Source organism: Doryrhamphus excisus, linkage group LG13 (assembly GCF_037039965.1).
Source record: "Doryrhamphus excisus strain RoL-2023G ecotype Guam linkage group LG13, RoL_Dexc_Guam_v1.1, whole genome shotgun sequence".
NCBI lineage: Eukaryota > Metazoa > Chordata > Actinopteri > Syngnathiformes > Syngnathidae > Doryrhamphus > Doryrhamphus excisus.
In genome coordinates this window covers 1,512,674-1,535,935 of record NC_136369.1, presented here as the reverse complement: position 1 = coordinate 1,535,935, position 23,262 = coordinate 1,512,674, and positions in this window count along the sequence as shown.

The following is a 23,262-nucleotide window of genomic DNA, read 5'->3' as shown; positions in this document are numbered from 1 at the left end:
CCACACTTCTCCCACCCCCTACATTTTTTGAAAATATTTTTTTGGAACAATTTTTTTTGAATTTTTTTTTTCCCAGAATATTTATACTTTTTTTCCCTCATCAAACTACTGCAGTTAATAATGAAATGTTGACTTTTGTGAAATTACAAAAAATTATGGTACAATTCAGATGTTCTATTCTGCTAAAAATGAAGTAATTTTCTTTCTGAAAATTGTGACTTTTATCTTGTAAAATTGCGATTTATGTCTTATAAAAGTATGGCTTTTTCTTATGTAATGGATTTTTTTTTTCTTGTAAATGTGAAACTTTTGATCATATTTTCACTTTCTTTCTGTTTACTTTAATTTCTTTCTAGTAAAAGTCATAGTATTCTTATTTTTTTTATAATTTGCCTATGAAGGTCATTGGATCAGAGGGAAACCGTAGAATGGATCAGTTTGTTGTTTGGAGAGTGATGACCTACTTTCAGCTGCACGTTTGGAGGGTCGCGTGTGTTGTGTCTTTAAAGTCGCGTCACATGAATGTAATCATCCTACAGACGACGAGTGCGATTTTTGTGTGAGATACTTTCCCTGAATACTGCAATACTGTAAGGTGAATAAGTTGCTGGAAACGTCCCGGGCCGTGTCGGTGCTTGATATTTACCTGTGGCGCCCCACTATAGAAGATAAGTCCGATGTCATTTCCTTGCGCAAATATGTGTGAAATTAAATACACAGCTTCACGGGCCCCAGGATTTATCGCGGCCCCCGTATTTACTTACTGTATGTACTTTATTGCATGTTCACTTGGAGAGAGAGAAGTATCATAAATGACTTTATGACATTTCATGTCTGGGCGGTTCCGCCTGGCTGCAGATACGTGCTAAGTAGTATTGGCCCTGATATATAGCGCTCTATCTACAGGCTCCAAATCTACTTAAAGTACATTTTTATATCAGTGATAAGTTGCAGATAAACTGCTTGGCTGCTCTGCATGTAAATCTCATCAGAGCTTTGAGAGGAACCACCCACGTGATGCAACTCGGTGATGGCTGGCAATCCGGTTTGGGCAAGTTCTTGCATTCCCAACACTTTTTTTTTTCGACATTTTCAACTAGAGATGCACGACATAGTAAATAAGAAGGAATGGAACATATTGGAATTGGACTAAACTTACCTGTTGATTTGTCCACATTAGTCACATTATCACTACCAGAAGAACCAAACTAAAGAGGGGAGGAAGCCACCTGCTGTGGCCCAGCAAAGTGCACCATATTCGGACATTCCGAGCAGCCTTTGTGCCGCTATGGAGGTCAAGAGAACTGGAGTATAGAGCATGAGGAGCTAATAATAATAATAATAATTGTTATTATTATTATTATGTTGTTAAAGATTCTAAAACAAACCCTATGTAAATCTGCTGCAAGTATAATAATAATAATAATAATAATAATAATGGTAATAATAATAATAATAATAATAATAATAATAATAATAATAATAATAATAATAATAATAATAATAATAATAATAATAATAATAATAAGTATAAAGTATAAGTATAAGTATAAGTATAAGTAATAATAGTAATAAAAGTAATAATAAGTATATAATAAGTAAATATAATAAGTATGATTATTATAAGTGTAATATGATTATTATAATTATAATAAGTAATAGTATAAGTATAAGTAGTATAAATATAAATAAATAAGTACTGGGCTGCACAATAATTATTACATAATTACATATAATATACATATAATATAATAATAATAATATTAATAATACATAATACATAATACATAATTATTATTATTATTATTATTATCATATAATATAATAATAATAATAATATTAATAATACATAATTATTATTATATTATATAATAATGATGATTCTGATTATTATTATTATATAAAAATTATTCTGCAGCCAATATGAGGGAATTGTGGCGTCATACCAATAAATCCAGTATAATAATAATAATAATAATAATAATAATAATAATAATAATAATAATAATAATAATAATAATAATAATAATAATAATAATAATAATAATAATAAATGGTTTTAGCATCTTTAACACACAAAAAGAAAAGGTTGCCGACCCCTGGTCTTTTAAAACATCTCCAAATCTGCGCCAAGGTTCCCAGCCGGATGAGGCTCGATCCTCTGGATTGGGAGCGAGATCTCGCCCCAGGTGGAGGAATTTAAGTATCTTGATGTCATATTCGCTCGTGAGGGAAGGTTTTCACGTGAGATCGACAGGCAATTTGCCGCAGCGTCTGCAGTAATGCTGTTGTAATACCAGACAGTGGAGATGAAGAGAGAGCTGAGCCAGAAGGAAAGCTCTTGATTTAACGGTTTCTCCATGTTCCTCCCCTCACCGATGCTCATCAGCTTTAGTGAATGAAAGAACAAGCTCAAGGTAGCAGACATGAATTTTCTCTGTGGGGTCCTCACATTGAGACCAGCTAATTGAGGTGGCTCAGGTATCTGGTCCGGATGCCTCCTGGATGCCTCCCTGATGAGGTGTTCCAGACATGCTTAACCGGGACGAAGACTCGAGGTAGACCTCGGACACGCTGGAGGGATTACGACTCGCAGCTGGCCTGGGAACGCCTTGGTGTGACATCCGGTGGAATTGGAAGAGGTCTGGGCTTCTTGACTGAGACCTTTAAACCGAGAACCCTGATTATGGCTTCTCGTTATACAGTACCTCTCGGGCCCACACGCATCCATGACTACATCCAGGACTTGGGACTCAGGCCCGTCAGCAGTGGACCCTGCTGAACCGCCTTCAACCGCCTGGGATCGGACACTTCAAGCATTGCTGAGGAAGTGTGGACTGTCCAGACTGCGGACCACATCAGCACCACCTGCCTCGGGGGCCGGCCTCTTCGATGTGGGACCCAAGTCTGTGGCTTGATGGATGTTTGATGATGCCACACTGAAGAAGAAGTACCATGCACTGCCGGTTCTATGGTCCTCCAAGTCAGGGTACAACCACAACGGCTTCAACAGATGATTTCCACGACAGAGCTTTTGCCGTCTAAAAAGCCGCATCAAAAATTCAAAGGCGGCCTGGCGGATACGCACGTCTTCAACGTTACAAGCAATCCCGGGTTGCGGGAGGCGGGAGAACAGAGGCGGCCGACGGAGAACTCCACAGGAGGTCCCGCCCTTCCCTGCTGAGAGCGTTATGAACTCGCCTCAGTGGCGGAGACGGGCGTCCCGCTGATGCAATATTTATCACTCCGGCTTTACTAGCCGTACACGGCAGCAATGCATTATGGATCAAATCTCTTTGGCGACACTTTGGCCCGCGTTCACCTGGAGGGCGCCAGCCGGCCAAAGGGATTATCGTGTTGTCCTGTGTGCGTACGCGTGCAAGTGTAATCCAAACACGCATCTTCAAAGGATGGAGATGTTTTGAGCTACCAGCAGGTTCGCTTTGTGTTGCTAATCATCCCGGGAGGCGCACGGCGTCCATAACAAAGGCGAAGCAACAACAACGGCGGCGTTATCTTGTGAGGAAACGGCGGAAAGTGGAAATCCCCTTTGTGCATAATTTACTCGCTCCCTTCTAGTCAGACGGGATCGGGCCTCACGCTGGGAGTTTTTCATTGGACGCCGTGTTAGTTAGCGCGTCCTCGTGGTTGCCTTTCCAGAGATCTGTTACTGCCTCCAAACCGACACCATGAGGAATTTCGGAAGGCCAGACTCAGTAAGACACATAAAAGTGAAGTCTGGATTATTTATTGTAAATAATACCTTTAATAAAATAATACTGATTTATGAACAGGCTGCACGGTGGTCAAGTGGTTAGCACGCAGACCTCACAACTAGACCCGAGTTCAATTCCACCCTTGGCTATCTCTGAGTGGAATTTGCATGTTCTCCCCGTGCATGTGTGGGTTTTCTCCGGGTACTCCGGTTTCCTCCCCATTCCAAAAAAAAAAAAAAAAAAGCCAAGGTTTATGGTGACACTGCTGGGAAGTTTGAGTAAAAACATGCAGTTCTATGCAGTTCCAGTTCTGCTCGTCTGGCTCTTCGTTGCAACCTTGAAGAATGAAGAATGGAGGCTTGACTGGAAGTACTTTAGTACTTCAATACTTTAGTACTTTAATACTTTAGTTCTTGTGGTTGTTACTCAAGAAAGTATTGAGGTTGCCAGGTTTTTCAATGCCTGTTGTTTTGACAGTTTTGAGGTTGCCTGAGACCCCCCCCCCCCCCCGCCCCCCAGGTAACACACTCACCACAAAGAAGGCTTTGCTACACATCTTGAAATGCAACTCGGAGCCCTGCCAACCATCCGTCAGTCAGCTGCAGATGTGGGAGCTGTACGTTTGATCAATCGGCTAACCAAGCATGATATTGCTGTTCAAATGTGACTGCAATGTTAGCACAAATGCTAGTGCTGCTAACATCTGAGTTTGTGATAGGCGCTCTCTGTTCATTCAAAAGCTAGCAAAATTGTATACGTATTTTTGCAGCTTGCTGAACTGAACGCAGATGTTTGAGGTTTATTTAACGACAGCATATACAACAACGTAAAGCAGGCTTCAGGGCACTTTCATTCATTTTCTTTCTTTTCAAGGGTGCTGGAGCCTATCCCAACTGTCTTTGGGCGAGAGGCGGGGTACACCCTGGACTGGTGGCCAGCCAATCACAGGGCACATATAGACAAACAACCATTCACACTCACATTCATACCTACGGACAATTTGGAGTCGCCAATTAACCTAGCATGATTTTGGAATGGGGGATGAAACCGGAGTCCCCGGCGAAAACCCACACATGCACGGGGAGAACATGCAAACACCACACACAGATGGAATTGAACCTGGGTCTTCTAGCTGTGAAGTCTGCGCGCTAACCACTCGACCGCAAGCACATCTTAAAATAAATCTTCCAACTATCCATCAGTCAGCTACAGACGTGGCAGCTGTAGATTTGGTGATTTTGTTTTGCGCATATGCTAACCTTGCATGGTGTGGTGCTTAAAACTGGAGTGTAACGTTAGCTGGCATAGCGAGGATCGTGCTAACATTCCTTCCCCCTATCCCACTCTTTAATGGTAGGTCGTTGCATGTGATATATGGCATCTGTTGTGTCGGACAAGTGCGGAGTTAGAGTGTATATACAATCTGTTTACAGCCGGTGATGCCACCATATCTATAAGCAGATGCCAGTTGGACGAGTACCAGACATTGGAGGCTTCCGTCCGCACTCAACAGCACCAAAGGGGGAAAGAACAAGACTCTTTATTGGACCCAACAGAACAACCTTGGATTTTCCTGCTCAGACAAACGTCGTGGCAACAGATGGGAAGGTCTCGGCAGTGGAGCGTGTGCACGGTAAACATTGGAAGGACAATGTGCGTCGCGCGTTGACAGCTTGTAGCGCCGGTCCAACCTGTCCGTGTAAACACCCGTGTCCCAACGAGCGTTTTGTCAGCCTGTTTATTCTTCGGCCTTTGCGGCTTTGCTGCAGTCCAGGCGGGTCCAACATGGCGGCGGCGCACACAGGTTAATACGATAGCCTCCCGCCTTATCGAACGTACCGTGGGGCCTTTTCTTGGCCGGGCCACAAAGCTGCTTTGAAGCATCTGTCAGTGCCCCCCACCCACCTCCTTCCCGGATAAATGTCACATGTGGGGGGCTATCTCGGGTGGCAGATGTGTTGTCACCGTGGAGGCAGCAGGACGCCACAGACAGCCCACGGCCTCGCACAAGGACGTTTTGAAATATATCTCCTTCGAGCTTTTTGTCTCCATCCAACTTCAACTTCAGTTCAAGTTCTTTCACACTCGCAAATGAAAACACTCTCTCTCGGCAGAGTTTCTTTAAAAGTCAAATCGAGCATTCATTTCCTGAGAAGCCGTTTGCCTCGCAGGTCAGGCTAAGAAAGCTAGCAGATGCCTTCAGCACCCTCGTGTTCATCCATGATGGCTGACGATCGTTTAAGACGATGATCTGCGTTGTTGCCTTTGTTGGCGTCCATTAGGCAATCCTGCACGGCGACGCTTCTTTTGAAGCATTTTCTCTCCTGCTCACTTTACATTCGACGACTTTTCAAAACAGCTTACCAGGTTTTATTATTGATGATTATTCTTATTATTTTTTACCTTTATTTACCCAGGCAAGCAATTTAAGAACAAATTCGTATTTATAAATGCAGCCTGAACAAGTAAGAGTTTATATTCAAATGTAACCTTCAACCTCTACTTTTCAGGTCAGGGCCCCCCCTTTTGTGACTGGGCCTGGGGAACAGGCTGGCCAGGGTCCTTGGTTCCGAACCCGGCTGACGGTGGTGGGCTGCACACCTCACAACTGGTTGGGCTGGGGATCTGAGCGGCAAGGTCATTCTGGTGGGGGGTGGGGGGGTTGGCTGCCCCCCTTGCATCCTCGTCTGTCATTGATGCTGTTTGCCCTCTTCTCTCTCCTTGTCCACCCCCAGCGTCTCCAACCAGCTTCTACAAACAGATAGCAGCCATTCCTGCCTTGATGTCTTCTGACCAAACCAACCCTGCAATGAAGTTGATGAGTTGATGCTAGCGCTCCCGGTCGCTGTATCGCTCTTCTCTCTCTCTCTTTGCTCATCCCCGGGCTCTCCAATCAGATCCCACGACAGGATCCCTGCTATTCCGGCACCCGGCGCTTATCTGGCCCATCCAGCACAACACAAACAGGCGATGACGTGGACGTCGTCACGACCTTTTGCTCCATTTTGTTCAACTCTCTTTCTGTCTATCCATCCCCAATGTCTCATCCTGACCGTACAATGTTAATGTGAGTCTTCTCACTTAATGTGAGAAATCAAACCTCAATGCAAATTCAACTGGAGGAGTACCTGTTGCAAGGCAAGAACTGTTCTGTCAAAATAAACAAACAGTCCACCGCTACTGCATGACTGAGCTGCCCAACCGAACAGGTTAAAAAAAACAGAGGTGAGAATCATGTAACGTTGATCTATGCGGGTTTTTGTTTTTATAAGCGTTGCCCCCTTTGACCTTTACCGGAGAACCACGTGGATCGATCGCAATAGTGCTTTGAAAACATAAAACCACGGTTTTGTTTTGATACTGGTCCAAAACGACAGCCGCAGAGCGTGTTGTAGCAAAGGTCAGAATGGTGTCGCCGCCGTGACAGTTGCCCGCTTCACACGCTCGCACTGGAAGTTCTTGTTGGCTATGGCTTTCTTCGACTTCTCGAATAACCGCACACTTTGTGGAAAATTACATCAGAAGATACGAGGTACCTTAATGACTCGTTTCCACCAGGTAGTCCCCTGCCATTCATGGTGGCATGATACGGTTTCGATCAGTAAATAACAGCAGGGGTGCACTCAGCTTTTCAAGTGACACTTGTGGCGCCCCCTATGGGTTGTGGTCTTACGATCCCGAGTAATGTATGACCAATAGTCCCCCAAAGTTGCATCCTTTCCGTCTTAACCATGTGGTCCTACCTTGGAAGAAACGTTTGAACACCCGACTTTCACCATCTGAATGTGGTCACACGATGTGGAAGTCTACGTGTGATCTGTTCCAAGTCGTCCATGTCCTCCAGAACCTAAGACTTTCGACATGTTTGCTGTTGGTTCCTAGGAATGATGATTTTCCAAGAGGTTTTCTCATCGTTTTACTCTCCCAGTTTGTTGTGAATTGACTTTGCGGAATGAAGGTTTTGAAATGATTGGGATTCCTAACGACTTCATCTTACTTAAAACTCTCAACACGAGGTTCAGTGAATTATAGGTTATGAATTTTGCTTGCAGGGTTGTGCATTGTTCGATTTGCAAACACACACCCAGAAAGTTGACCAATCTGTAAATAGGCCCAGACATTCCAAACAAAAGCACCTTTCTTTGTTTGTAGCAAAGTGCTGTGTCATATTGATTATTTGGCTTTGCCAAACAGCAGCTTCAATGCCGCCTTATCCATATTTATCACCACAAGAAGCGCCTCAAAGTGCTTTTTTCCTCGCGGCCTCACTGCCGCAGATTGTTATGCATAGAGCGACACGACCTGCAGGCGCTGCTCTTATTCTTATCATGGCGCTCTCATCTGATGGGAAGGCGTGCTCGGACAAAAGGCGGCCCTCCTAGATTCTGCTCATATCTGCTCTTTAACAATTCCATCAGCGGCGGATAAGCCGGCCGGCAATAAAGACGAAATGGCAGTACACAGAGGGATCTGCTTGCAGGGATGACAGATAGCACACAGCCGTTTGAATCATCAAAATGTGTTTGGCCTGAAAAAATACACACATATATACGCACACATATATAGAAAAATTCATATATATATATGCATATACGTGTATGTGTATCCATGCGAGGCGGCTTGGAAATGTCAACATAAAAGATGTGTGTGTGGCTAATAGAAAAGTAATGACAAGAGTCGCCTGTTCACCTGAAGGCCGCTTCTTAGCTTTGTAAACACAACATTAGCATAGTTACACAAGATTATTAAGTAAGTTATTAAGTGTCACAGTTGCCACAATAGTCCCTTGTCACTCTGCTCTGCATACTTTTTCAATTAATAAATCATTTCTGTTCCATGCTTGAATACGCAAATAGGCATTCTATAAACAAATTCTTGTTTTTTTGCCCAAATGAAGGATTTTTAAGTATAAAAATGGCTAAATGAACTGGAGGATATGTAGTACTCTACACCGGTCAATGGATGGTTTGTTTTAACAATATTACAAGTTTTTTCTCGTAAATGCTCAACTTTATAGGCCAGATTTCTATTTCATTCATTTTCTACCGCTTATCCTCACAAGGATACCAAATGTCACTCTTTCAAGGGTGGGCGTGGGGGGGGGGGGGGGGGGGGGCTGCCGTGATGCCAGAATGTAGATTTAATTTAAAAGGACTTTTAGCGTCTGTAGCTTCAATGCCAACACTGATTTTCTTCCCATTGTTTGCCCGAATGCCACTGTTGAATCCCACCATGCTCGACACTCTCCAGCCTGCCACCCTGATTGACAGCGTGCCCCCCGCTGCTCCCCCCGCCCCACCCCAGCCCGGCCCAGGCTGGCGACGAGACTGATTGGCATTCAGGATCATCCGCCTGATAGGGAGGGTGGCGAATTCCTTTTATCCCCAGTCGCAAAACTTCCCCGAGACCTGCAGCCCATTTGCAAGAGGAGCGCGAGTCGTGGTGGCGGTGGTGAGGGGGGGTTGGGGGGGTTGAGTACTTTGCATGCTGCGAGCTGACGATGGCATCCCTGGGGGGGGGGAAGCGGGTGCGGAGGAAACAGATTTCTATGCAAGAGGAGAAACCTCCTTCAAGTGGCACACACACACGATGACTGGCACGTCTTCAGGGATTGATGACCTTTCACCCCAGCATCTGTTGGAAAGGGGCGGGGTCGTCTGAATGGCACTCCAGTGAGCACGATGTCTCACTCGGCCCGGGAATCCGTCACTTCGTTTGACACAGGAGAAAAAAATCTGTCGATGCTTAGCTTACCTCATTTTGCAAAATTCCTGAAAATAATCATAATTAGCATAATTAGCAATTAACATGCTAGCCACTCCAAATTGTCCATAGGTATGAATGTGAGTGTGAATGGTTGTTTGTCTATATGTGCCCTGTGATTGACTGGACACCAGTCCAGGGTGGACCTCACCTCTCCCCCGAAGACAGCTGGGATAGGCTCCAGCATACCCCACCCTAGTGAGGATGGATATGATTTTATTATATAATACATATTAAATGAATAATATTAATTCATTTAAATTAAATGTACTTAATCTATCTTGCCTGAAGACAGCTGGGATAGGCTCCAGCATACCCCCACCCTAGTGAGGATGTATATGATTTTATTATATAATACATATTAAATGAATAACATTAATTCATTTAAATTAAATGTACTTAATCTATCTTGCCCAAAGACAGCTGGGATAGGCTCCAGCATACCCCCACCCTAGTGAGGATGTATATGATTTTATTATATAATACATATTAAATGAATAATATTAATTCATTTAAATTAAATGTACTTAATCTATCTTGCCCGAAGACAGCTGGGATAGGCTCCAGCACCCCCTGCAACCCTCGTGAGGATAAGCGGTAGAAAATGAATCAATAAATGAATTAATGTACTTAATCTAAATTATTTAATAGTATTATATTATATTATACAATAGCAATTGACTTAAGTAAATAATGTGATATTTATTTAATTAAATGAAATTCATATTAATTTTACTACATAACATTTATTGAATATTTAATGCAATTAAAATTATTTTTGTAAATTTTGTGATCAATATATTAAAAGGTAAAGTAAAGAAAAATTGTATTATTGTGGTGTCATTATATACAATTTTTAATATGAATTAGAATTATTTTAACTTTACATTTCTAAACCACTATAACATCAGGTATCATGTATCATATAGTTATATTCAAATACTTAACTTTTGAAAGTGTGTGTGTGTGGGGGGGGGGTAAAATATGAATTTACATGACTTGTATGATTATATGACATTCTAATCATAATAATAACATAGTTTTTCTCAAGTGTTCAATTTGGGTCCCCAAGGTGTTAGAAAACATCCCTACAAAAAAAATCAATGTTGTAACTTGAGACTTTATTGACATATGAGGTCATAAATCACATGACTGCCAACATTTCACCATGAACTTGTGTGCTCTGATTGGGGGCCGAGAAGAAGCGCAGGTCCGGAAAGCAGGAAGGCCGTTCCCAAAGCAGGAAGAGGGCTGGAATCTTAGCGCAAGATGGCGTTTCTCTGGAGGAGGAGGAAAGCAGCCAGAATTCCCAGTGGTCACCAGCAGAAGAAAGTCAAAGCGAGAGCCAGCAGGAGGAGAAGGCTGACACAACAGAATTTTGGGGGGGATTGTTGAAGAAAACATGAGCTGAAGCGTGCGAGCGTGCCGGGAGGACGTCAGCCAAAAGCAATTTCTCATTCGAGCCGAGCTTACCGCGTCTCTCCGCGAGGCGTCGGCTTACGAAACTCCGTGAAAGCAACTCATCAAACCGGAGCGCCTCACGTACGTCCACTCGTATGAAAAAGATTGATCTTCATCCATCGTCAACAAGACGAGCTCGGCTTTAACCCGCATCAGCACTTTGTCTTCATATGAATCCCATTGACTTCATACGAGATCTGGACAACAGATGTCACCAAACGTCCACGCTTGGACGCATTGGGGCAGAAAATCCAGTGGTTTTGAATGACAAAAGCAAGGTCAAAGGTCAAGGGAGTCCATACTGTCCGTGTCAAATCCGGCACCTCGGATCTTCAAAATGCAATTTTGGTTTTCCAACAACCGTGGACAACCTCTAAAGTCAAACTGCGTCCTTTTTGTGTCCTTTTTTTATCTTTACGGTGCTTAACTTCTTTTTCCACTTGTATCACAGTTCACAATTTTAGTGTTACCAGAAAAAAAATGTTTTATGCAGTTAACAGGGATTTTATAGTGGTGACAGATTATTATTATTATTATTATTATTATTATTATTATTATTATTATTATTATTATTATTATTATTATTATTCTTATTCTTATTATTATATTATTATTATTATTATTATTATTATTATTATTATTATTATTATTATTATTATTATTATTATTATTATTATGTTATTATTTCCAATATGAATCTTTTTTTTCAAATACATTTTTTTAATTGTACTTTAATTATTGCATTTTTCCAATTCTTTTAAATCCCTGTTGTGAGTTTTTCATGGCCAGGGACGTTTGTGTTATTTGCTTATAAATTTTATTATATTAAATTTTTTCTCCATTCATTTTTATTATTTTTTTTACTATACAATGCTGACCATCTTTTAACATGGTAAACTGTTACTGTTGTTTTTATTCTTATTTTATTATTGTTTTTTTTTTTGAGAATTTTCATTTAGAATAAAAAATAAGAAGAAGAATGAGAAGAGAAGAAGAAGATTTATGAGGCATATTTTGCCAAAAACGATATGTTGATATTGTCCAACTCTCAATTTCCAATACCGATATCGTCCGATACCGATATATGTAACAGTACTGATAATTATTGGACATACCGAATATTTATTATAATTATCTCATCATCTAGTGTCCAGCTTCTTTTAACACTTGAGTGACTGTTTGTATGAACTTATGAACTTTGTGATTTGGATGAATGTGAGATGTCGGCTTCTCCATTTGTGTTTACGTTTACGTCCCTGTGATGGCAGCTATACGGAAAAGAGTACGGAGACGTGGCCGTAAATCCGATCAGCCTGCAGGTCCGGAGAGACAAGAGAAAAAGCGAGTGCAAGGATGGTGAAGGACAAGCTGCACCGTCCCATTTCCAGTCCACTTGAGAGAAGCTCACAAAAAAAGAATTTGTCTTGGCGGAGCACACAAGACGTCCAGCAGTGCGGCAGAGATGGATTTTTCCTGCTGGATGGAACAATGCGCCGTGTTCCTGACAGTAAACGCCACATTCTTCAGGAGACTTTGTGACTCCCACTGACTGATGGAACTGTCAGCCGGGGAAAAGACTTCCTGCCCACCCGCCCGGCAGCGTGGGAGGCCGAGATGCGTCAGGAGCTCCGCTGCTCCGTACCACTCGCAAATATGCTCGGAAAGCCGCAGCCGAGGCATCATGCTGGACGTCAACTGCTCCTGCAATTTTCACCACATTTTCATGACATCTGACCTATAAATGTTAGAATGTTGTATCCCGGTGTTAAACCATGCCAACGTTTCGGATAATGAGGTTTGCACATTTGGAAGTGAACCCTGAAAGAAGTTTGGGATGGCTCAAAACGCTCGGTTTCAAAAGGCGTGGTAAAGCTGCCCCTTTGTGATGTCACACAGGGCTGGACTTCCTGATATGGGCGTGTTCCCACCACAGTTGGCGGCTCTACCCGAGTTTTTTACACACTGCTAGTTCCGCTAAACACATTACACGTTATCGATGCTGTAGAAAACTTAACGCTAAAATGCTAAAGATACTAACCACTCAGAGACGTCTTGAGGTAACATCTTTTCTTGAGAAACTTGGGAATGTCCAGTCTCTACTTCCGGAAGAGATTGGGAATGGATGTTAATAATCCACATTTTAAAAGATAAATCGCCATTTATTATCAACTCTGGGTTCGCTGCTAGAGGGACAAACCGGAGGTCTTTTTAAGTAGCAAGTAAGATTGTGACCAACCACAGCAGAGTGGGCGTGTCTGGAGGCGGGCCTTAGGGGGGATACACCGCATCCAAAGAAATACAGCTGAATAGGTGCAGATTCTGAGAACTAGAAAGTCCGTTATTGTGTGTAGCTTCTCTTTAGGAGTACACAACTCAATATCCTTTTAAAAATATATTATGTCAATATAATAATACATATTGTTGATATAGTATTCAAATTCATTGAAACATATTGAAACAGCCACAATTATGATTGTAATAAAACACATAATTAGGCGGCACGGCGGTCGAGTGGTTAGCGCGCAGACCTCACAGCTAGGAGACCAGGGTTCAATTCCCACCCTCGGCCGTCTCTGTGTGGAGTTTGCATGTTCTCCCCGTGCATGCGTGGGTTTTCTCCGGGTACTCCGGTTTCCTCCCACATTCCAAAAACATGCTAGGTTAATTAGCCACTCCAAATTGTCCATAGGTATGAATGTGAGTGTGAATGGTTGTTTGTCTATATGTGCCCTGTGATTGGCTGGCGACCAGTCCAGGGTGTACCCCGCCTCTCGCCCAAAGACAGCTGGGATAGGCTCCAGCACCCCACGCGACCCTCGTGAGGAAAAGTGGTAGAAAATGAATGAATAAAAAACATAATTGTCACCTTATGGTAATATAATGATTATTATTATTAGAATGACTGTATACGTATGAGAGGGAAGGTTACATAAAAGCTGTCATTGTGACATCAATCATTCACTGGTTGAGATTTTGCATCAAGTAAATGATGTTGATTGTAAAAACATGACATCTTTCACGGGCTGGCGTATTGTCGGAGCCGCTTCCGACTCTGTTTCAGCTATTTATATTCCCACTTTTGTGCGCGTCTGTCATTCTTTCATCCAATTTCTGCAGCGACACTAAAGGCGTCTTTTGTCATCCTTCAGTGTGAAGAAGAATGACAAGTCCTGGAGAGCAGCACAAGTGTGGCACCGCCTGCTACTTGAAACTATTTCAATACCGAGCAGGCAGAAAAAAGTCAATCAGGCGTCTCGTGTGAAGCAAATATGACACCCACGGTCCTTAAAAGTGGAAGCGGGTCACCCAGGAAGGAGGAGGAGGACAAGGAGGATGAGGAGGCGCAGCCTGGCGGGACTGACCCTGGTGGGGGCGAGTGACGCAGAGGCGGCGTGCAGAAAGAATGGTCCAGGTGGGACCTCTGACCTCCCTGCGAGTCCCAAAGCAGAACACGGTGAGCTCAGCGGAGACAATTAATCTTCATTAAAACCCAAGTTGTCTCCTCCTCGTGGCCCCCGTACCCGCGCCGCGAACCAAGGTGGCAAACTTGACTTTACTTTGGCTATTCTCGGGGAACAAGGCGGTCACCTGAAAGAACAAAACATGATTGAATGCGTTCACAACAACCTGGAGTTTATGCTCCACTGGTGGATGGTTCGGTTCCCCGCAGGAGGAGCCTTGGAATTAGACCATTCGCTTCCGGGGTCAAACTACATCACCATTATGGAAGCTTTATTATCCAAATCTAAAATCTCATCAACCTTCAGGCACGAGAACTTCACAAGATCTCTACGATTCCTTAGCTAGCTATATACGTAGGTAGCTCGCGATTTTTCACTCTAAACTTTTTGTCAAAGTGTGTTTTTAGACTTCATGACAAATTATTGTGCTAAACATGACGGCACCCGGACGACTCCGGCGCCCCGACTAGTTCAAAACATGAAAAACGTCTCTCAGTTCCTGCGGGGACCACGTCTTAGTTTGGAATAATGTCTTCTGTTATGCGTAAACGCCAGCGTAATGTGCTCTTAATGCTTTTAGTGACAACACGGCACAGACGGCAAAACGCTTTGATTCTACAAAAGCTGAATTAATTCCTCCCCCTGTGATGATTCGCCGCGTCGGAGGATTTCTGTCATCAGACAACGGCTCGGGTTGGCTTCCTTGGAGAAATAAGTTCATTCAGCCTCGTTTCCTTTAATTAGGCCCAAAAAAACGTGAAAAACAACGAAAGCGGGCGGTGGGGATGGTTCATCATATCTCTCAGAAAGAGCAACGGGCCAAGAGTTATTCTGGGTTCCAACTTGCCACGGATTCATGTTTTGTTGTCGTGAAGATGCTCGGGAGATTTACAGTGTATTTTTTATTAATACAATGAAATTGTTTGACAAAATAAATGAAATATATTTAAAAAAAAACATTTTCCAATCTAAATTCATAATTAAAAATAGTAAAAAATACACTACTATATTTAAAAAGTCCATTAATAATGATAAAATACTTTTAAATTGGGTTTGAAATAAAAACAAAGAACTTTTATGTCAAAATTTCACCCTCGACCAAAACAAACAAATAGCAAGAAAGTTGAAACGTCTTCCTGATTTAAAGAAATATTTTTTTTTACTTCATGTAATATACATTTTTAAAGAAACTTAATAATGAATCTAAAAATTATTTTTACAATAATATTACAAACAATAATGAAAAATATTTAAAAGCTTTCAATTGTTAATAAAATACTAATACTATTTTCACAATTAATTTTTAATGAAAGCAATATATACATGTGTTTAAATTAGTAGAAAAGAAATATTTTTTTTACTTCATGTAATATAAATTTTTAAAGAAACTTAATAATGAACCTAAAAATTATTTTTACATGAATATCACAAACAATAATGAAAAATATTTAAAAGCTTTCAATTGTTCATAAAATACTAATACTATTTTCACAATTAATTTTTAATGAAAACAATATATACATGTGTTTAAATTAGTAGAAAAACATTGTATACAGGTATAAAAATATTTCCAAAAATCCAAATTAAAATAATAATTTCATTTCCTTGCAGGCCACATAAACTGACATGGTTAAAGAAATAATTTTTTTCACTTAATGTAATATAAATATTTAAAGAAACAAAATAATAAACCTAAAAAAATATTTTTGCAATATTAGATACAATAATAATAAAAACACAACTATATTCAAAAGCTTTCAATTGTTAATAAAAATACTAATATTATTTTAAATATGATTTGACAAAAACACATGTTTTTTCACAATTAATTAATTAATTTTTAATTAAAACTAAATTTGCAAAACTAAAACTTTTTGTAAAATGATTGTATACAGGTATGCAAATATTTCCAAAAATTCAAATTAAAATAACCATTTAATTTCCATCACTTGCGGCCAGATAAACTGACATGGTTGCCGCTAAACGATGATAATGAGAGGCGTGTTGGCGTCACTGTGTGTGATGCTCCAAAGACTCACGCCGGTGAGTAAAAGCGACGTCACTGAGTGATGATCGCATGTCGCCACGTTTGCCAGGGTGAGCTCGGTGCGTGCGAAGGCGGCCTATAAAAAAAGGAAAAGATGGCCGTGCTCCACCTGTGATGCTCTACTTAAAATGAGATACGCTCCTGTTGTTCACGGGAGCATAAAATGTTATTGTCCTTACACGAAGGGGAGGGGTCTCGGACGTTACTGCTTGACTTGCCGCATCTTGTCCGGGCCAGCGGCTAACAGCCCAGATCCTCCCGCCTTGACCGCGTCGCTGCACGTACGCTCGAACTGGCGGTGAGGCGTTTATTGGCTGATTTCACTGGCAGGATGCAGCATAATTAACTCCTCTTTAGGGCGGTAAAGAAGAACGGGGAAAAGCTACTACTATAACCTGTTCTCTTACATATGTTACACTATGCTAGCTTATGTTGCATCCCATTGGAAATTATGATGATGTTTTAGAATATGAGCTTATTGGGGATGCTGGAGCCTACTCTCATCACCACTTTGGGTCATATTGATGATGTTTCTCCTTTACAGTCATACGTATGTTCATTATTAAGTGAACAAATGTAATAGTTACTGATTATAAAAGTACCAGATAGAGGGGTAGGATTTAATAAGCTTTGCTTCTTCCTACTCCTTTTGGACATGTGGAACTGGGAACTGATTATGTGATGCACTCAATTGGAATCTGATGCATGTTCAAATGAAATAAAACATTACCATTACCAACCTTTTGAAAGAGAAATATCAAAATATGTTCTTGATAAAACTCCTAAAAGCACCTAAAGAGTTGTTAATAACGGCGAGGGAGCATCCAGCACGATGCTATGCTATTACGATATAACATTGCTATGATTGTATTCCTGCAGCAGCTGTAATACAAGGTGACTAAATCCAAGTCAACTCTGGCAACCCAAACTTGTTTCTCTCGCTCGTTTTAACTCTTGGACAGAATCTCCATTTCATTGCTACAAAAGCGCTGAGCATCTGGTAGCTTGGAGATGAAAAATCTGCCAGGGAAAGAGTTAAAATGAAGTGTGTATTGGTGTGTGTTTGTGTGTGCGCTTTAGGTGCCATGCAGGCTAGCGTTCAATAAAGCAGATGGGCCACTTAGACTATTATGTTTATCATTAAAGAAGGACAATCTGTCTCTGCTTCTGGCTGGCAGTGTAGATACACACATGCGTCAAAAGTACATCATAGTATCCATGCAGAAATACATACAAATACACATACATCAATGGTATACAATCATTCGGCCTGCCATGATTACAAATATTGCTGGTCGGTAATTCTTCTGCAAATTATCGCCGATATCTGATATTATCTGCAACATTTTTGAGATCATATTTCCATGAATTGTCATGAGAGGTGTAATTCGCATTTGTACCACTAGATGGTACTCAGGTAAAGTACACAATGTACCCGTGTGAGACATTAGCGTAACACAAAAGTTGCCTTTAGGCAATGTAGCCAGCGACACCGCATCATTTTGTTTTCTTTATATTTGCCGACCAAATGTCTCGGTCAGCATTGACCGTCGAGACGAAGGTTCTACTCTCGGAGCACCTCCATCCCTTTTGTTTTGTTTTTCCCCGGTTGACAAAATCGTCCGTATCGGTCGTCTGTTATTCTGTTAACCCAAGACATAGCATTCACCTTTTGTGTCGTCATTCATGTTAGCGTATGCCGGCTCACAAAGCTAACTGCGGCTAGCGCAGTAGCGTGAGTAGCTAGTAGCTAGTAGCTCCACCTCCACAAAGAGCCTGAATGAGATGAGAGCCCACTCTCTCCGTTTATTCCAGCACAGAACCAATGAGTTGCAGAGCGACGCCTCATGTCATCCAGCCTGTGTGGCACAGAGAGGCAAACAGATGCGCATGCTAATTTATCGAGGGTGTCATAATTATCAACTTGTTGTCATTTTTAAATGCAAACATCAGATGTGTCGGTAATAAACGTTTGGAGTATGGAACAGATGACGTCTATTTCCATGACGACCTATCCGAAGTGTCTTTGTGAGCTTCCACTGCTGGGATTTGTAGCTCGGGGATGGACGGGGAGCCAAGGAGCGAATGAGCAGACAGAAGGTCAAAGGTCCGGACGAGGGCAGAGAATGCAGACACCATCCAGCCGAACCTCCGACGTTCCTCCGAGGCCCCGGCTGAGTCGGAATAATGTCAGGCCGCACCTGCAGAGAGTGGAGGGAATTAGAGCTGCAGCCTAGGTGACATTTAAGGAGACTCGGGTGCGGGGCTGATGAGGATAAAGTGGGACTGATTTGGGAGCAGATGTACTGTCATGTGATGCGGCGCCAGCAGATGGAGGTGATTTAAGAAAAAAAACAAGTCAACAAAAATAGAGACGGCTTTGGAGTAAAAAAAACAAAACAAAACAAAAAGTCAATCCCTTGATATTTGGAGAAGATCATGAGCTGAAACAGAGCCAGACTTTATCAATGAGATGTTCTTCAGGAAGCCATGGACCATGATGGAACCACGTCTGGTGTCCTCGAGCGTCCGTGGGGGCCGAACACAGGTGAGCGTGTTTTGGATGAATGAAGGACACGCCCAGGGAGGACACAGCCCAGCGGATTTGGAAACAACGGTTTTAAAATAGGCTTCGCTACACGTCTTTAAAGGCTAATCATATGAAATTGGACCGTTATGTTTTTCATTCATTCATTTATTTTCTAGCGCTTATCCTCACGAGGGTCGCAGGGGTGCTGGAGCCTATCCCAGCTGTTTTTGGGCGAGAGGTGGGGTCAGCGAGAGGCCAGCCAATCCCAAGGCACATATAGACAAACAACCATTCACACTCACATTCATACCTATGGACAATTTGGAGTGGCTAATTAACCTAGCATGTTTTTGGAATGTGGGAGGAAACCGGAGTACTCGGAGAAAACCCACGCATGCACGGGGAGAACATGCAAACTCCACACAGAGATGGCCGAGGGTGGAATTGAACTCGGGTTTTCTAGCTGTGAGGTCTGCGTGCTAACCACTCAACCACCGTGCAGCCCACCATTATGTTTTTGTAATATTTATTTATCCTTTAAAGAGCCACTTTATTGCAAGCCGTATAGAATAGGGCCACCGGGCCACACTTTGGACACCGCTGCTTTAAACGCACTTGAACATGTTGACCTTGAATGAATGTCATGCATTCTGGAGGCAAAAGTTAGTCTCACGCGGTCGCTGTCGCTGTGCGGACGCCGAGGCAAAGCAAATGAGGCCGTTTACACGAACATGTTGACGAGATTCACCGGAGAGCCCCCTTGCGTCTTGTCGGGATAAAAATGATTTTACGGATGGTAATTGAAAGGCAAACACGTAACCATGACGACACGTTGCATCAATGCGCTGCAGATGTTTGCTACTAGACACACGAGTGTCTGTGCTGGAGTGTTTATGCCAAGTGTGTGTGTGTGTGTGTGTGTGCGTGTGTGTGTGTGTGCGTGTGTGTGTGTGTGCGTGTGTGTGTGTGTGAGTGTGTCACAGCTGCAAAGGCTCCCGAGCAGAAAAGCAGCAAGTTATGAATATTCATTTACATATTTTACCTGCGGCCATCATCATCATCATCATCATCATCAGGACTCAGTGGCAGTGGCTCGGGCCAAAGAGATGACCTCTGCTGAGCGAAGGTCAAGTGTATTTTTAGTTTGTCTCTGTGATGCTCACATGACGACGCATGCAGCGAACACAAGATGGGACTTCTTATTTTTCGAAGTAGCAGCTCAGTGACAGGAAGATCAAAGATCATCTATACCAGGGGTCAGCAACCTGCGGCTCCAGAGCCGCATGTGGCTCTTCAGCCTCTTTATTGTGGCTCCCTTTGCGATGCTTGAATATTTTTAACACCCGAGTGGGGAAAATGCACGTCTTTTGTAATGAGTTTTAAAAAATCCAACTTTGTCTGAGACCATGAATGCATCCTGAGTGAGTTCTGACTGCTATCCAGTTCAGTACATGAAGAAAAACAAGTAATACTTACCTACAAATCTAAAAAATAAATTCGAGATAATTTAAAAACAGCGGCATGGGAACTTGTTTTTACGTTTACAGTAGTTTACACATACATTTATGTAAGTTTATCTCCAAAACTAGCAAGAGTACTCCAACTCGTCTTTTCTTATCTGAACTACTTTGATACCCCCAAATTCCCTCCAATGTTGTTTTAAACATACTATATGTTTTGCGGCTCCAGGCTATTTTTCTTCAGTGGGCATTGGGTAAAATGGCTCTTTTCATAGTAAAGGTTGCCGACCCCTGATCTATACTGATGGAAAATATTCATCCACGAGTCCATGGTTAATCGGCAGCTATGCTAGTATTCCATTTATTGTTTTGGTTTTTTTTTTATTTAAAAAGGTTCATATGAAAAATTAAAAATAAATAAAGACAACAATTAGAAAGTAATAATTTCATTAGTCATGATTATATTATTAATTAGCCTATTATTATTACTATCATCATTATTCTTCTTCTGATTATTACTACTACTACTAGTAGTAGGCTAGTATTAGCCTGCTTATTAGCCTGATTTTGCCCTATTATATGAAATTTGTCCGAGGTTTTTTTTTTTTGTAAAAAAAAATCTATTTAAAAAAATCTATTAAAAAAACTGAAGTCCCATGGACCATGAAGTATACATTTTTTTTGTTTGAAGCAATTATATTATGAGAAACTAAATGGTCGGTCTGAGGTCATGAAGCGTCCATATTTAGCCCACGGGTTGCCAGTTGAATACCCTATTTTTTTACTTGACTTTATTTATGCTGAATATCTATTAGTGCTGTTTTAAATTCATCACACTGTGCTCCCTGATTAGCCTGCTTAACCTGCGCAATGATTAAAGAAATGAAGATTTAAGATAAGCAGATTAGAAAAGATAACCATATCGACTAGCAAAGATAAAAGCAGCTAAGCCAAAGCACAAACAGATTGGGTGCTCCGTTGTGTGCACACAATAGACAATCAACTTTGGAGGAGTTCAAATGCCAAAGGCTTTTCGACAACATTCCCAAAATGTGCTTGTTGGCTTGCTTGGAGACTCGGAATCGTCCATAAGTACGAATACTTGGTTGTGTACATGTACCCTGCCATTGGCTGGTGACCGGTCCTGGACCTGTATCCCACCTCTCACGCAAAGTTGGCTGGGATAGACAGAGATTGGATCGATGGACAATCCATCCACTGGGGGGGGCGATCCCAGCTGACTTTGAGGTACGCCTTGGACCGTTTGCCAGTCAATCCCTGAAAATATCCGGTCTTATTCCGAGTTCAACCTAGCCTTAGCCCTCAGGCTCGAATCAAACACGACAACCGACCCGGTTTCTGGTGAGAACTGCCACCTTACCCAGCAGAAACGGGCAGAAAGACTCAAACTGATGAATCCGCCAAGAGAATGATGACCACCACCTTTTAATGAAACAACTAAACACTTGAAACAGTTTAAGATCATCCGCAAAGTTCACTTGCCAAAGGAGCCAATCATCTCACACGAGGTCTGATGTGTCCTGAGAGAAAAAAAAAAAAACCCTCTCTCCCTTAATGGCGGGGGACGTCACGTGGATCCGGGAGGCCTGCCGCTTCCCACCCCCGCCTCTAATAAGAACCATTGTTTGTCTCCACTTTACACAATTAGCCGATGTTTTGATCTGTGTGGTTTTACTTTCATCCGCCGTCACTAATGAGACGCAAACTCCTGATCCACTCTCGGGCGGCGGGGCCCCAGGGACCGCCTCTGACGGGAAACATCACACCGACCGCACGCGCGTGCGGCGAGCGAGGGGAAAATGACAGCCACAGAAAGAGAGAGAGAGAGAGAGAGAGAGAGGGAGGGAAAAATAAATAGTTTACTAGGAGATGATAGGACACCTCGACAGGGGGTAAAACCTCGCTTCTGTGTAAAACAAGGCGCCTCTGTCATCTCTCTTCTTTATTATTAATGTACAAAAACACGGCACCCTGTTGGCGGCATGTGGTTAATATGCATCAGAGTGCGGCGTGCGAACGGATGTTCCCACTCGGAAAAACACTTAGTCTGTGCACACGTTGTTATAATGTATGTAAAAAATATACATGTGGAAATTGCATGTAAACACCAAGCTCCTTGCAGGCGTGAAATGATGACACCCTGCCTGAATATGTCCTAGCTAAGTTAGCGTAGCGAGTAGCTTCATGCTATTTGCGGTTAGACCAATCACATTTTGTTTACCAGTACACCACATGGTGGCGCTGTTACTAAACCTCGATGTTGGCACCTACAGGATTTAGCAACTAATTGCCTATAATATTTGGGCATACACATTTGGGATCTCTTTGGAATTTTTTGGGCCAGTCTGAGATATGGCTTCTTCTTGGCAGTCCTGTCATGAAGTCCAGCATCCATTCACTGTTGATACCGACACTGGTGATTGACGGCTACTATTTAGTGCAGCTGCCAGGTCTTTGTCTTAAACTACACACTCTCAGATATTTGTGCAGCGTTTTTCTGTCCTTGTTAGACCCAGTTTGTGCTGCTCTCTGAAGGGAGTAGTTAACAGCATGGTAAGACATTTTAGTTTTAGTTTAGATTTTTCTAAAAGGTTTTCTAATAATCTATTAGCCTTATAAAATGATGAACTTGGATTAGCAGCCATACCAGGAGATTGATGCAGAGGACTGACAGTTGTTGATAGTAGGCCTCTATGCAAAAATGTACATCCTTCTTTGAAAATCATCTAATTCATTTTCATTGTTTGTGAAATGGAAAAAGGTGTTCATGAAATGCACGAAAATGTGTTTTTCTTTGCAAAAC